The sequence below is a fragment of the Mobula birostris genome, chromosome 12, assembly GCF_030028105.1.
Source record: "Mobula birostris isolate sMobBir1 chromosome 12, sMobBir1.hap1, whole genome shotgun sequence".
Classification (NCBI taxonomy): domain Eukaryota; kingdom Metazoa; phylum Chordata; class Chondrichthyes; order Myliobatiformes; family Myliobatidae; genus Mobula; species Mobula birostris.
The window spans coordinates 93,765,602-93,781,068 of record NC_092381.1 but is presented as its reverse complement, the minus strand read 5'-3'; the positions used below and the strand labels follow the sequence as shown (position 1 = coordinate 93,781,068).

The 15,467-nt window shown below is 40.0% G+C and overlaps 1 protein-coding gene across 3 annotated transcripts in view; it reads left to right on the top strand.

The window, feature by feature from the left end:
- rasal2 (RAS protein activator like 2) overlaps nucleotides 1-15,467 on the top strand; it is a 406,620-nt gene that overhangs the window by 60,636 nt on the left and 330,517 nt on the right. The gene's annotated exons all lie outside the window — the stretch shown is intronic.

Genomic DNA, 15,467 nt, shown 5'->3' with positions numbered 1-15,467 from the left:
CATTTTCCATTAGCTTTTATTTTTAGAGGGCAGCAAGGAAAAGTTGGTCAAAGCTGGAGGAAGGCCATTATCTCAGTGGATTAGCTTTATTTATTTGTCACATGTAAGTTGAAACGTACTGTGAAATGTGTCGTTTTTGTCAAATCAAATCAGCGAGGGTTGTGCTTAGTAACCAGCAAGTGTGCCATGCTTCCGGCTCCAACGTAGTATGCCCACAATTCACTAACCCTAAATGTATGCCTTTGGAATGTGGGAGGAAACCGGAGCACCCAGAGGAAACCTATACAGTCACAGGAAGAATGTTCAAGCTCTTTACAAACAGCACGTGGAATCAAATCCTGATCTTGCAGTTGGCGCTGTAAGGCGTTGCACTGAGTGCCTGCCTGCTGGTCAGATCTGGCATCTGCTGCCTATCTATATTTGTGTATGCTCAGAGATCGAGCCAAGCTGCTTTACCTTACAAGTGTTGAGTGTAAAACCCATCCTATCATATGCTTCAAAAAACGAATCAGAAATGGCTTAGACCTTGGGTTCTGAGTGCACAGCAGTGCAGGCATCTCATCTTTCTACATTGGCTTTGCAACTCACAAAACTGGAATGGAAACAAGTGAGGGACTGCTGAAGAAAAAGAGTGCAGCAGGGGAAAGCTCAATTTGAGATTGCAGACCTTAACCTGCAAATTTTTATTAAGGTCACAATTAGCCAGTTATTTGTGTGTGTTAACTGAAGACCTTAAATTCCAAATTCACCCTTTATTGTACCAATGGAGGCAAAAGTGTTTCTTTAAAAAAATCACAATATTACAGCTCAAAAATATTTCTACATGTCAGCAACATAGTTCAATCAAGTTCTTAATTCTACTGTTGGAGGTGTTTAAAGCAGGTGAATTCCACTCAATAGCATCAGGACCTCCTTTTGGAGTTGAGGGGAAAGAGGGTAGAAGAAAAAATATCTAGTGAACATAAAACAACATTAGCATTTTTCCCAAAGGATACCAGTATTCTGTTCCCTTCAGAGTAATTGCATTGTTTGAAAATATTTTCACTCAGTTTCTGAATAGAAATTTGAAGATGCTGTGCCTTAGAAGTCAGATATGGATTTATATTTTGAGTTGCTTGTCATAGTAAACGCGAAGAGTACATGGGAAAGAACAATCAGCTAATGTGATAAGAGTGTAGATAAACAAATTGGTTCCTGCACTGACACATTTACATACTACTAATATAGTTGTTACTTTTGAATGGGAATAAATCTATTAGCTGTGCATTGGGAGAAGTTTCTTGGATATTGTAGTGACTTAAAGTTTAATGACCACTTAGATCAATGTGGCTAGAAAATAAAAATGCCAACATTATTAATCAGCAGTATTGTATTCTAAACATTATCACTATGGCACTGGAGGCAGCTGGCAAAACACAGTTGCAAATTCTGTGGTAATGAGTGCAAGTCTTCCAGGGTTGTGTAAAATGCTTTGTTGCAACATATGTAGAGCATTATATTTTGCACTGTATTTTTAAAATTGATTAGCCTTTTTGGGGTTTAACATTTCTTGCAGAACCAGATTTGTACTAGTTCCGTCAAATTAGTGAGGAATCGGACAGTACTTGAACATTTCTTGCAACATTTACTATGTAGCAAGAAAATCATTTTTCAAGCTGATACATAGGTATCATGGAAGTTCAGTTAAACTGCACGTTTTGATTTCAGCCAGACTCCATAAAGAATTCTGATCTGAAAAACCGAAAGTTGGAACTGTAACAAAATAAATGCAAGTTACATGCTATAGCTGATCTCTTTGAAGTCTTCAAAGTAAATTTGTTATCAAAGTACATATATACAACCCTGAGATTCATTTACTTGCGGACACACTCAGAAAATCCAAGAAGCACAACAGGATCAATGAAGGACCACCCCCAACAGGACGGACAAACAAGCAATATGAAAAAGGCAACAAACTGTGGAAGTACAAAAAGAAATAATAATAATAATAAATAAATAAGCAATAAACACCAAAAACATGAGATGAAAAGTCCTTGAAAGTGAGTCCATAGTTTGTGGAATCAGTTCAGATTTGAGGTAAGCGATGTTATCCATGTTGGGTTCATGAGCCTGATAGCAGCATTGAGAGGAGAGCATGGCCTGGATGGTGGGTGTCCTTCATGTTGGATGCTGCTTTTGTTTCGTTATGCTGCTTGTAAAAGTGCTCAGTGGTAGGGAGGGCTTTGCCTGGATGTTCTGGGCTCCATCCAGCACGTTTGTAGCCTTTTCCATTCCTGGCCATTGGTGTTTTGCATAGTTGATGCAACCAGTTAGGTTACTTTCCACTGTGCATCTATAGAAAGGTTTTATGGGGCATGCTAAATCTGTGTAAACCTCTCCGAAAGTAGAGGTGCAGTCATGCCTTCTTTGTGAATCAGAGCAGCAACCATCTGTATACTGTATCTACAAAAATCACAACCTTTATGACTGAGAGCAAAAGACAATGATTACAAGCATTAAATGACAATGTGAGAAGTTTTGTCTGGACCACTGTTGCTATTATCACTATAAGGGATAAGCTGCATTGGAGCATAAATAAGTTCTTTTCGGCCCAATAATTTGACCTCTTCTATATCTGTTTGCAGCCTTTGTACTTATTTTGCTTGTTTCAATAAATCTGTACAGTTCTTTCTTCTTCAGCCACTTTCTCAAATCACTTTTGGGCTCACTTGCTTCAATTCTGAACTGATTCCACAACCTACAGACTGACTACTCATGTTCTTGGTATTATTTATTTGTCTTTTCATTTATGCAGTTTGTTTTCTTTAGCACATTTGTCCATATTTAGTTATACAGTTTTGTCATAAACTCTATTGTATCTCTTTGATTATGATGTCGGCTGGTGGTGCAGTGAGATCAGCGCCGGGCTCGAGAACGGAGGTTCCCAAGTTCAATCCAGTGACAGACCGCCTCCAAGCGTCCTCTCCAGTCGCGCCGGGTTGATGTCAAGCTCACAATTCGGCCTCGTAAAATAATACAGTGAAATGTCTGTGCGAGGAGTGGCGCCCCACACAGCCTTTTGAACTGTGCCATGAAAATGCCTGATGCTGGCCTCTCAGGTCTGAGTCGAAGTCATCATCATCATATATCTCTTTATTTTTCTGTAAATATCTACAGTAAAATGAATCTTAATGTAGTATATGGTGAAATATGTGTGCTTTGATAGTAAATTTATGTTGACTTTGAGATCATGATTTCTAGTGTATTATGCTTGGACAAGGGAGACTACAACAGGATGAGGGAGGAGTTGACTAAGGTTGATTGGGAGCACAGGCTATTTGGTAGGACAGTTGAGGAACAGTGGAATGCATTTAAAGACATTTTTCACAGTGCTCAACCAAAGTATATTCCAGTCAAAGGTAAGGACAGTAAGTGTGGGGAGAGCCAGCATTGGATAACGAAGGAAATAAAAGATAATATCAAATTAAAAGCTCGTGTACCAATTCGCAAAGAGTAGTGGGAGACTGGAGGATTGGGAAAACTTTAAAAAGCAACAAAGGACAATTAAACAAGAAATAAGAAAAGGGAAGATAGAGTATGAAAGTAAATTAGCACAAAATGTACAAACGGATAGCAAAAGTTTTTATAAATATATAAAGCGGTGGAGAGTGGCTAAAGTCAACGTAGGCCCCTTGGAAGACGAGAAGGAGAAATTGATATTGGGTGATAAAGAAATGGCTGAGGCATTGAATGACTATTTTGTGTCAGTCTTCACGGTGGAGGACACATCTAGTATGCCAAAGAATGATGTTATGGATGAAATGGGAGGTGAGGACCTCGATAAAATCACTGTCACTGAAGAGATAGTGATGAGCAAACTAGAGGGCCTGAAGGTAGATAAGTCCCCTGGTCTTGATGGGGTAAATCCCAGGGTGCTGAGAGAATTGGCAGAGGTTATAGTAGACACGTTGGTAATCATTCATCAAAACTCTCTAGACTCTGGGCAGGTCCCAGCGGATTGGAAGACGGCAAATGTCACACCACTTTTTAAAAAAAGGATATAGGCAAAAGACGTGCAACTATAGGCCAGTTAGCTTAACATCTGTAGTCGGGAAAATGCTTGAAGCTATCATTAAGGAAGAAGTAGCGAAACTTTTAGAAAGGAGGGGTTTCGTTAGATAGATGCTGCATAGATTCAGAAAGGGCAGGTCCTGTTGGACAAACTTAGTGGAGTTCTTTGAGGACATAATGAGTGCAGTGGATAGAGGGGAACAGGTGGATGTTGTATACTTGGATTACCAGAAGGCGTTCGATAAGGTGCTGCACAAGAGACTGATAAATAAGATATGGATTTATGGAGTCAGGGGAAGTGTATTGGTATGGAGAGTGGACTGGTTAACCAATAGAAGACAGAGAGTTGGTATAAATGGGTGTTTCTCTGGTTGGCAGTCAGTGGTGAGTGGGGTGCAGCAGGGGTTGGTGCTGGGCCCGCAGCTGTTTACCATTTACATTGATGATTTGGAAGGGGGGACTGGTGACACTAAAGTGAGTGGAAAAGCAAATTGTACAGAGGATGTGGAGAATCTGCAGAGGGATATAGATAGGTTAAGTGAGTGGGCCAAGGTCTGGAAGATGGAATACAATGTTGGCAAATGCGAGATCATCCACTTTGGAAGGAATAATAGAAGAGCAGATTATTATTTAAATAGTGAAAGATTGCAACATGCTGTTGTGCAGAGGGACTTGGGAGTGCTTGTTCATGAATCGCAAAATGTTGGCTTGCAGATACAACAGGTTATTAAGAAGGCAAATGGAATGTTGGCCTTCATTGCTAGAGGGATTGAATTCAAGAGCAGGGAGGTCATGCTGCAACTATACAGGGTACTGGTGAGGCCACACCTGGAGTACTGTGTGCAATTCTGGTCTCCATACTTGAGGAAGGATATACTGGCTTTGGAGGCAGTGCAGAGGAGGCTCACCAGGTTGATTCCAGAGATGAAGGGGTTAACCTATGAGGAGAGATTGAGTCGCCTGGGACTATACTCTCTGGAATTCAGAAGAATGAGAGGGGATTTTATAGAAGCATACAAAATTTTGAAAGGGATAGATAAGATAGAAGTAGAAAAGTTGTTTCTATTGGTAGGCGAGACTAGAACATTGCCTCAAGATTCAGGGGAGAAGATTTAGGATGGAGATGAGGAGAAACTGTTTTTCTCAGAGAATGGTGAATCTGTGGAATTCTCTGCCTAGGGAAGCAATTGAGACTTCTTCACTAAATATATTTAAGATACAGTTAGATAGATTTTTACATAGTAGGGGAATTAAGGGTTATGGGGAAAAGGCAGGTAGACGGAGCTGAGTTTACGGACAGATCAGCCATGATGTTGTTGAATGGCGGGGCAGGCTCGATGGGCCGGATGGCCTTCTCCTGCTCCTATTCCTTATGTTCTTAAGTTCTTATGACAACCATGACAGCACTTGACATCCAGTAGAGCTGCAGTTTATTCATAAGAATTTCTGAATGACTCTGATGTTAATAGCCCTGTTAAAGATGACAAAATTTAACTGCATTATTAATACAGCTTGAAAATTAAACTTAACTAAAATATCAGTCCTTCTAAGTAATCAAGACCAATAAAACAAAATAATATTTAAAAAGCAACCTTTCCATCCTAATATTTTGCCTTACACTCCCCATTACATCCAAGGTGTGTTGGATCTTTTATCAAGTCTGACTGGCACAACATCTAAGAAATGATTTCACCAGACCTGGGTGAAGGGTACTTCTAGCAGAGTAAGGATCCTCTGTTGGACTTCACATAGAGTCTCGTGATCAAATGACTGGCAGATTTGACCTTCCAAATTTGAAATAAAACACTTATCTTTCAGATTTTGTTTATAAATTACACAAGTGTCAAGTATTTAGTGTTTGTGCAGTTTAATTTCTTGTTTCAATCTGTTATTTCTGATTCTTTTGTGCAAAGCTGAGACGATAATTTGCCACAATTTTATTTTAAGAATACTTTTTTTTTCCCTCATCCTTTGAATAGGTGCAGGACATCCAGAATCTTATAACTACTGAAATATACGTACTTTCTTTTGCTCTCAGAATGCCTTTAGCTGTAGGGTGTTGGGGATAGAAGACCTGTTTCTTAAAAAGTTTCCATTCCCTCAGTTTTCTTCTTCATTCTTTGATTAGATACCAACTGGAATATCACTGTAACTTCGCATACACTTGGGCCACCTGTTCTGCATGACAAACTGCAGCACCAGCCATTACCCATATTCAGTATGTGCAGGTAAAGGGAAAAGTCTTCATAAGCAATACAGTTGAACTATTGCAGCAGATTTCTTCAACAGCAAGAAGATATGTTGAAATAGATCTTATTAGAAATAAAATCTATAAAGTTCCTGCATGCAATCTGTAGCCATTCAATTGGTAGTACTTGAGTACAATGATTGATTAATGCAAAATTTTATTTTTGAACTTATTCAAATATACTCTCTTCTATTAAAAGCACTAGATCCTTTTTCATGCACTCCTAACAGTTTCATGATGTGCATAATTTGGCACTTTTCAGAATATATCTTGTCACAGTATTTGTCTAAAAAATACAGGAGAAATGTTATTTTAAATTTTATGAGATATCTTTCTGTTCTGAAAGTGCTTATTAATTCTCTGGACCACTGATTTTTAGGTCTGAATATGTGATTGATTGTGAAAAATCCAACTTCTGTTCTTTTAAAGAATGCAGCTAAAAAAAAGTTTGATGGGAAGTAGTTGTGACATCTCATTGCAGTCTGCATCTTCACTGACAAATTTTGAAACTGCTATAGTGTGCACTATTGGCTTTCAAATTTGGTGCTCAACATGAAGTGCATAGGTTCAAAATCGGAGAAATGAGATTTTGTGTATTTAGAAGATGAATATGTGAAAACAAAACACATTAAAAACACATTTCCTTTTGGGACAAATTCAGATGATCATTCTAAGAACCAGTTCACAGTGAAAGGAATACAACCAATCTGAATACTGACCAGTTGTGCTGAAAAGGTAAAACAAAATCAAGAATCTTTCAGAATCTGATAAATCAATGAATGCTTACAAGTAACCTACTCTTGAACGCAAACACGAGAAAATCTACAGATGCTGGAATTTCAAGCAGCACGCACAAAATGCTGGTAGAACAGAGCAGGCCAGGCAGCATCTATAGGAGGAGGTACAGTCAATGTTTCAGGCCGAGACCCTTCGTCAGGACTAACTGAAAGAAGAGATAGTAAGAGATTTGAAAGAGGGAGGGGGGAGGGGAAAATGATAAGAAATGATAGAAGAAGACAGGTGGGGGAAGGATGAAGCTAAGAGCTGGGAATTTGATTGGCTAAAGGGAAACAAAGCTGGAGACACAGGAGAAAGAAAGGGGAGGGAAGCACCAGAGGAAGATGGAGAGCAGGCAAGGAGTGATTGTGAGAGGGAAAGAGAGAGAGAGAAAAAAAGGAGGAGGGGAATAATGAATGAATAAAGAAATAAAATAGGGGATGGGGTAAGAAGGGGAGGAGGAGCATTAGCGGAAGTTGGAGAAATCAATGTTCATGCGATCAGGTTGGAGGCTACCCAGACGGAATATAAGGTGTTGTTCCTCCAACCTGAGTGTGGCTTCATCTTGACAGTAGAGGAGGCCATAGATTGACATATCAGAATGGGAATGGGACGTGGAATTACAATGTGTGGCCACTGGGAGATCCTGCTGTATATTGGTGAGAGTGCTCCCGGTGCGGCCTTCTATGTATAGGTGAGACCCGACACAGACTGGGAGTCTGTTTCGCTGAACTTCTACGCTCTGTCCGCCAGAGGAAACAGGATCTCCCAGTGGCCACACATTTTAATTCCATGTCCCATTCTGATTCTGACATGTCTATCCATGGCCTCCTCTGCTGTCGATATGAAGCCACACGAAGGTTGGAGGAACAACACCTTATATTCCATCTGGGTAGCCTCCAACCTGATGGCATGAACATTGATTTCTCCAACTTCTGCTAATGCCCCACCTCCCCTTCTTACCCCATCCTTTATTTATTTTTTTCATTTATTATTCCCCCCTTTTTTTCTCTCTCTCTTTCCCTCTCAAAATCATCCCTTGCCTGCTCTCCATCTTCCTCTGGTGCTCCCCTCCCCATTTCTTTCTTCCATGTCTCCAGCTCTGTATCCCTTTTGCCAATCAACTTCCCAGCTCTTAGCTTCATCCCTCCCCCACCTGTCTTCTCCTATCATTTCTTATCATTTTCCCCTCCTCCTCCCTCTTTCAAATCTCTTACTATCTGTTCTTTCAGTTAGTCCTGACAAAGGGTCTCAGCCCAAAACATTGACTGTACCTCTTCCTATAGGTGTTGCCTGGCCTGCTGTGTTCTACCAGCATTTTGTGTGTGTTGCTTAACCTACTCTTGAAGTTTTGAAAGAAAAATAATTGGAGTATGTTTTTGAACATGGGCCTCAGTGACTCGGATGAGGCACATTTAGCTAAGGACTATCTAAAATGTACCGTGTTTGATATTTTGGAGCAGCATTCAGTTCATGTCTCACAAACCAGTATCAACTGGCTACAGTGCCACACCACCAATCCAACCTTCCATTTGTTTCGTCTTCAGACATTTGTTTTTGTCTTCACTCAATTTTGATCAGATTGGTTTTCAAGCCAGTTGAATCATAAAGAAGAGCCAGATGTGAAATCTGTGTGAGAAAGTAATACCTAGATGATGTGTGGCTGCTTAGCACTTTTATAGGGCCTTGACAGGCACTTGTGCAAGTGAGGTGTTCATGTGGATGGGGAGCTTGCTGAATCTAGATATATCCATGATATAAAGCATTTGGAGAAAGAAAAAATCAGGCTGTTCTGATGCATAGATCTCTCAAAGTAGTTGTATGAGAAAAGTGCATCCTTTTGCTCTTTTGCTTTGTGTTACTTTTTTGGTACCAGGGTTAAAACTTGCACTCAACATTTGTAGAATATTACGTGGGTATGTTCTTTTTAATTCACTTTAAGTGATGTTGTTTCACTGCCAAGGCCAGCATTAATTGTTCATTATTTGATAAGGTGGTGGCGAGGCTCCACCAAGAAGAGCTGCAGAGCATCAGTTGAATGAATTCCTATAGTGTTATTGGACAGAGTGTTTCAGGATTCATGTTCTCTCATAAGAAACTTGGGTCGTGTAATTACTACTCATCTGCCTTAATGAAGGAAGTTGTGGGTTTGAGAGGTACTATCAAAATAGCCTTGGTGAATAATGGCTTTGGACTTTGTGTGGCACACTGCAGACTTAGTGCATCAAAGTGGAGGAGGGGAATATTTTGTGGAGGTGTATGGAGTACCAATCAAGAATATCACTTTGTCGTGGATGGTGTAGGATCCAACTGTTTGCCATTTTCTTTGCAGTTTAACCATTAATTATCTGCTTGCATTTTATAATTTTAAGAATGCTTTTTTTCCCCTCATCCTTTGAATAGGTGCAGGACATCCAGAATCTTATAACTACTGAAATATACGTACTGTTTTATATTTTCTTTTTTTGGAACACTCTGCCACTCTGACTTTGGAATTTTGGAAAGCTTCTTTGTCTTTCATTAAGTAGCTAGTATTTTCTTATTGGTTAACTTTTTAATACAGTATTGGTTAAGTGTGTTGGCGCGTGGCCAAGTGGTTAAGGCGTTCGTCTAGTGATTTGAAGGTCGCTAGTTCGAGCCTTGGCTGAGGCAGCGTGTGTGTCCTTGAGCAAAGCACTTAACCACACATTGTTCTGTGACGACACCGGTGCCAAGCTGTATGGGTCCTAATGCCCTTCCCTTGGAAAACCAGTGGCGTGGAGAGGGGAGACTTGCAGCATGAGCAACTGCTGGTCTTCCATACAACCTTGCCCAGGTCTGCGCCCTGGAAACCTTCCAAGGTGCAAATCCATGGTCTCATGAGACTAACAGATGCCTATAAATTGGTTAAGTATATTCTAATTGTATTATTATCTATAGAATTGAATTTTCCATGATGGTATAAAAGTAGCTGTTTTGTGCTAGGCCCCATCTTTTTCTTCTTTAGATCCTTTCTTCAAGTAATAAGACCCCCCCCCCCAATCATTGTTCCGTTCTTGTTCTCTTTGTTCTATCAACTCCTATTAAAATGATCATGAAGCAACAGATTTTATGCCTCATTCCTGACTTCTAAAAGAACCTTAGATTTAAACACTAGAATCCCAACAAACTGGAGTACTTAGTGATGATATTCCAAAGCTTAAAATTTGTTACACTTGAAGACAAATAGAGAGATTTTTTAGTGTACAACAAAAGGGGTAAACACTTCCTCTGTTCCTCTGCTGTCTGAGAGAAAAGTTCTGGCTTCAAATATCAGATGGATATCAGGATTGAGAACTTCTGTGCTGCTATTTAAAAGAGAAACAGCTGTCGAAGTATTGGTTGCAATCTATTTGGTCCTAACCTATTTGGTTACAATCTATTTTGGTCGCATGACAATCTATTTTGGTATCTGGTGAAAATTGTGGTTGCACAATCTACTTGGTTGTAATCTATTTGGTCATGATCTATTTGCTGGATCTATCTGGTTGTTGGATCAATTTATAGCGACAAAGTGGATTTCTTACAGCTGTAGAAACCTCTGTCAAGAATGAGCAACTACTAAAAGAACTTATGGATGTCATACAGCTGCCATCAGAAGTTGCTGTATTAAAATGTAAAAGCTACTACCGTACAAACAGCAAAAACTTTGATCAAGGGCTATATTCTCAGATTGGGAATGGCCATGTCATATCGATGCTGACCAAGGAGCACATTTCACTGCGAGTGTTCGTCAGGAATTGTGTCAACTGTTGAACATTGAATGGTCTTTTCATTGTCCACATCATCCAGACTCATCCAGATAAGTTGAACGAATGAATGAGACCATTGAGAGATTGACCAAGTATCATAAGGAAAGTATACCATGGCCTATGGTCTTGTGTACCAAGAAAACAAAACTATGTCCATTTGAAGTCGTTACTGGGTGTCCTATGTCACTGCTGGGAGCCCTCAATCTGAGAGAGGCAGACAATTTAGTTAACAATTGTGTGAAATTAATCCAAGCTGTACAGTCAGCTCTCAAAGGGTTTCTGCTGCTTGGGAAGACCTAACAGAAGGAGGACACACCCTGATTCCTGATGAGTGGGTTCTCATTAAGAAACCTCATAAGGAAGTACAGGGAGTTTGATGGAAAGGTCCTTATCAAGGGCTGTAATTACCAACAGTGAAAGTAGAAGATAAAAGTAAGTGGATACATGCCAATCACTGCAAGTGAACGGAAGTGCTGTCTGGCAAAGACAATAAATGCTATGGTTAATGTACTGGTAACCTCTGTCACTGTGGCTATGCTGCTGGGTTACAGTGAGCAAATCACTAACCAGCTGGAAGACTTCAAGCAAGTCACCAACCACTGGATATCGTAAAGTTTATTCCAGTATTATTTGTTGTTGTTATATTTTTGCCAATTTTTCCCTAAAGATGTGCTAGTTTAGATGATTATACAGGTTTCCCCTGCCGTCTGAAGGTAGAGTGTTCCTATGAAATGGTTTGTAAGCGGAAATGTAAAGTGAAGAAGCAATTACCATTTATTTATATAGGAAAAATTTGTGAGCGTTTGCAGACCCAAAGATAACCTACCAAATCATGCCAAATAACACACAAAACCTAAAATAACAGCAACATATAGTAAAAGCAGGAATGATATGATAAATACACAGCCTATATAAAGTAGAAATACAAACGTTTGTACTTTCCCACAATCATTGCCTGCAGTGTTCTCTGTAGCGAAAATCTCATGCAAGCACTCGCGGCAGAAACACAGCACAAGCGCTTTCGACAAAAACAGCGCAAGCGCTTTCGGCAGAAAACCTCATGCAAGTGCTCTCGGTAAAAACACTCTCTCCAGTAACCTTTAAGCTATGAAGCTGCCAAATCACACCAAATAGCACGTAAAAATACACAGCCTATATAAAGTAGAAATAATGTATGTACAGTGTAGTATCACTTTATGGGAATTGGGAAGACAGCGCAGAGCACACTGATGATGATGTGTTAGGCTGAGTCGTTGGAGGCTGGGCTGGTGCAGTGTTTAAGCAATGCTGGATAGAGTGCCGTTCCGAATCCGGGGGAGAGCGGCTGCTCGGGGCGTGCGCTGCTTTTTTTGTTGCACGCTGCCTTTTTTTGCGCATTGCTTTTTTCCATGCGCTGCCTTTTTTCGTAACAGTGAAAACACCTTCTGTTGGCAAAAACAGGGAACTAATGTGGGTCTTTCGTAACAGTGAAGTTTCGTAAAGCGAACGTTCGAAAAGCGGGGGACACCTGTAATGTATACTTGTGTTATTGACAATCAGAAATATTACAATTCTGCAAATCTCTTGTCAAGTCGTAAGAAATGGTCTAAGTTCATGGACCAAGGTGTAGTGTATGTGAGCCCACATCTCACTTCCATGTAATTGGTTAGAATCTTATTTCGGGTATGCTTTAGTCATAGTCATACTTTATTGATCCCGGAGGAAATTGGTTTTCGTTACAGTTGCACCATAAATAATTAAATAGTAATAAAACCATAAATAGTTAAATAGTAATATGTAAATTATGCCAGTAAATTATAAAATAAGTCCAGAACCAGCCTATTGGCTCAGGGTGTCTGACCCTCCAAGGGATGAGTTGTAAAGTTTGATGGCCACAGGCAGGAATGACTTCCTATGACGCTCTGTGTTGCATCTCGGTGGAATGAGTCTCTGGCTGAATGTACTCCTGTGCCCAACCAGTACATTATGTAGTGGATGGGAGACATTGTCCAAGATGGCATGCAACTTGGACAGCATCCTCTTTTCAGACACTGCCGTCAGAGAGTCCAGTTCCATCCCCACATCACTGGCCTTACGAATGAGTTTGTTGATTCTGTTGGTGTCTGCTACCCTCAGCCTGCTGCCCCAGCACACAACAGCAAACATGATCGCACTGGCCACCACAGACTCGTAGAACATCCTCAGCATTATCTGGCAGATGTTAAAGGACCTCAGTCTCCTCAGGAAATAGAGACAGCTCTGGCCCTTCTTGTAGACAGCCTCAGTGTTCTTTGACCAGTCCAGTTTATTGTCAGTTCGTATCCCCAAGTATTTGTAATCCTCCACCATGTCCACACTGACCCCCTGGATGGAAACAGGGGTCACCGGTACCTTAGCTCTCCTCAGGTCTACCACCAGCTCCTTAGTCTTTTTCACATTAAGCTGCAGATAATTCTGCTCACACCACGTGATAAAGTTTTCTACTGTAGCCCTGTACTCAGCTTCCTCTCCCTTGCTGATGCATCCAACTATGGCAGAGTCATCAGAAAACTTTTGAAGATGACAAGACTCTGTGCAGTAATTGAAGTCCGAGGTGTAAATGGTGAAGAGAAAGGGAGACAAGACAGTTCCCTGTGGAGCCCCAGTGCTGCTGATCACTCTATCGGATACAGTGTTGCAAGCACACATGCTGTGGTCTGCCAGTCAGGTAATCAAGAATCCATGACACCAGGAAAGCATCCACCTGCATCACTGTCAGCTTCTCCCCCAGCGGAGCAGGGCGGATGGTGTTGAACACACTGGAGAAGTCAAAAAACATGACCCTCACAGTGCTCACTGGCCTTTTCTGCCATGAGACTTGCACACACCTTATCTTTACCTCCCAAGTCTAGAAGTAAATGTGGCATTTCAGAAAAGATAGTTATGCATTAATTTTATTCCTGTTTTATGGTTTGCAAGGAATATAAAATAGATTAAAAATGTTCCTGCATCCTTGGAAAGAGTAAGCGAAGACACTGCTGAAGCCTTGGGAAAAGTAACAACAGAAATGGTTGCCATGCGTAAGATGGTTCTTCAAAATAGTATGGCATTAGATTTCAGCAGTTAAGGGGGGAATATGTGCAGTTATAGGCAAGGAGCATTTTACTTGTATCTTTGGATTCATCAGGTGTATGACTAATTTGGCATGATCATATTTTTAAAGAAGCATCTAAAATACATTGATGTGATGGATGGGATTTCTTTGATTGGATTCATTAAAGCCTTGGAAGCTGGGGTTACTCAATATTATGAGTCATATTATTCATACTAATATACCTTATCATAACTTACATCTTTTTTACTTGCTTAAAGGCGAACATAAGCAGAATAGTTCAAACTTGCATAATCTGCCTAACCATGATATGATCTTATGAATACTTCAAAGAATATATAGTTTGATACTTTATAACCTAAGTATGTCTTCGATTATTCTACATGTAACATATATAGCACAAGTGTTTTTGCCTCTGAATTTTTAGATGTAATGAGTCTAAACATGTGATTTAGAATCAAAGGGGGAATTGTTGAATCTGACTGTTTAATTGCTATTTTCTTTGCAGTTGAACAATTAATTATCTGCTTGTATTTTAAGTAGCTGTTATACACTTAACAGTTTAATATGCCGCTAGTTTGTATTTCATTAAGTGGCTAGTATTTTCTCTGGTTAACTTTTTACTGCAGTATTGATTAAGTATTTTCTATTGTTATTTATAGCTTAGAATGGAATTTTCTTATCGCTATGGTATAAAAGTAGCTGTTTTGTGCTAAGTGCCATCTTTCTCTTCTTTAGATCCTCTTGTCCTCAAGTAATGAGACCCCTCTGTCACTGTTCTGTTCCTGTTCTTTTTGTTCTATCAACTCTTAATAAAACGATTGTGAAGCAACAAGTTTAATGCCTCATTCCTGACTTCTAAAAGAATCTTGGATTTAAACAGCAATGATGTTGAGTTTATTGAGTTTTGATGGACCTGTATTCATCCAGGGAAATGGGAAATATGCCATCAGACTTGAGTTTTGTGGACAAGAAAAAATCTGCAGATGCTGGAAATCCAAGCAACACCCGTAAAATGCTGGAGGAACTCAGCAGGCCAGGAAGCATGGAAAAGAGTAAACAGTTGACGTTTTGGGCTAAGATCCTTCAAGAAGGGTTTTGTGGAAAAACTTTACTAGCTATGTTTGAAGGCAAGTGGTTTTTTGCTTGAAGAATTTTCAAGTGAAAAGGGTTTCGTGAAAGAGGAAGTGTAAAATTCAGCTTTAGATTAAATTTCCACATTCCAAGGTCTTGCTTCTCAATCTACCTACTTCAAGTCAAGTCAAGTCACTTTTTATTGTCAATTCCACCATAACTGCTGGTACAGTACACAGTAAAAATGAGACAACATTTTTCAGGACCATGGTGCTACATGAACAATACAAAAACTACACTGAACTATGTAAAACAACACAAAACTACACTACAGACATCCCACCCTGAAAAAACTTATTTCAGGGAGGTAGCACCATCAATTTGCGGGAGATTCCCAGAACTTCCGGGAGAGGTGGGATGTCTGCAATAGTTTAGCTCCTTAGCAGCTAGCCAGCTAGTTTAAATAATGTTAGCTATG